At 45.3% G+C, this 1,683-nt stretch overlaps 1 non-coding gene across 1 annotated transcript; it reads left to right on the forward strand.

Moving 5' to 3' along the window:
* Positions 1-1,492: 1,492 nt before the first annotated feature.
* On the forward strand, positions 1,493-1,683 carry LOC130326697 (U2 spliceosomal RNA). The gene has a single exon (XR_008871265.1). It is a non-coding gene; the product is annotated as a U2 spliceosomal RNA (small nuclear RNA).

The raw sequence follows: 1,683 nt of genomic DNA on the forward strand, positions 1-1,683 counted from the left end.
TCAGCTGGCTGTCTATGTCCCGCATCAATATAGACCAAAGTACAGAGGGTTAGGCTATGCTATTGTGCACCTACCTGATGCATCAGAAGGTGCGAGGCCCTTGCTAAATTCTGTGCACAGACTTTGAGATCTATACTTTAGACTGTATCTAAACCTGCTCCAACATGGACTGACATTCTGGCCTACTTTCAGCCGATGCGACTTGTCTGTCGCTGAACAGTCGCTTTTTATGTATTCAGCACCTATGTATAATGTTGTAAAAATGCTCTAGAAGCTAAAGTCGCAGAAATGTCACACATATTTGGCCTGCAACTTTCTGTGCGACAAATTCAGACAGGAAAAATCAGTATAAATCCTTAGAAAATTATCCCCCAGTGTCTCCATCTGCTGGCGGTATTGAATAAGCATTGCTGCACTGATGGGGTATGCATTAGACGAAAAAAAAGAAGAAAAAGAAGAATAATACGCCCAGAAAAGAGGCGAAAAGGAGAAAAACGTAAAAAAACGTGAAAAAAAAGTAAGAGGAAGAGAAGGGAAAAAAAGGTGGAAATGGGTTTAAAAGTGATTTCGGCGGAGAAATATATATATATATATATATATATATATATATATATATATACGCGCACACACACACATATATATAAACGTATTCTCCGTTGAGATATTGCAGCCGCTGCTGTGTCCAGGCCCAGGAGCCTTAGCACTGTGCTGTGATGTCACTCAATACCACTGACATCACTAGGTGTAAACAACATCTCTCCTTTGCTGTGTATGTGACTATGGAGCTGTTTGGTGATGTCGTCTATTATGGCCTTCATAGAAGCAACAGGAGATTGTTGCATCCATCTAGAACCCTCAGAACTACAGTGCTATGATGTCACTCACTTCCACAGGCCTTGCAGAGTGTAAACAACAACAACCCAGCTTTGTTGTGTATGTAACCATAGGGATTTGTGATGTCACCTAGAACCTTCACAGCAGCGACAGCTTTATGAGGAGCATCAGCACTGCTCTGCCTGAGCAGAACCATCACCGCCATAGGTTGTCAAATAACCCGGATTTAACCCACACAGGTAAGTCCAATGGGGTGCAGGCATGTCCTCTATGCTTACAGCTTCCCGTGGGTGTTGGTTTGATACCGTTTGGGGACAGCCAAGGAGGCATCTGCAGGCAACAAAGGTAGGTGTGTGCTTGTGTGTGTGTTTCCTATGCAGATCCTAAGCCCAGTGTCACATGCAAGTAGGAGGAGTAAGAAGGGTTCCTGGCAAATCCGGGTTATGGATTGCATTTAAAAAGGCCCCGTGGGAGTGCAATGGGCCCCTGTCTTGCTGCTTAGCAATAATGGTATGGGTTTAGGTTCTGCTGTGTGTACTGGTGGTTGACTGCCCCCCAGCCCAGAGTGTGCATGGAAAATTGTCTGGCAGCCTCCCTGACAGCAAGCAGTGATAGTGCCCATGAAGGGGACCTTGTTGGGCCCGCCCCTTTCACGGTTATCGCTTCTCGGCCTTTTGGCTAAGATCAAGTGTAGTATCTGTTCTTATCAGTTTAATATCTGATACGTCCCCTATCTGGGGACCATATATTAAATGGATTTTTGAGAACGGGGGCCGATTTCGAAGCTTGCTTCCGTCGCCCTATGCATTGACCCGATATGGCAGTATCTTCGGGTACAGTGCACCACCC

This window comes from Hyla sarda, unplaced genomic scaffold (assembly GCF_029499605.1).
Source record: "Hyla sarda isolate aHylSar1 unplaced genomic scaffold, aHylSar1.hap1 scaffold_2863, whole genome shotgun sequence".
Lineage (NCBI taxonomy): Eukaryota > Metazoa > Chordata > Amphibia > Anura > Hylidae > Hyla > Hyla sarda.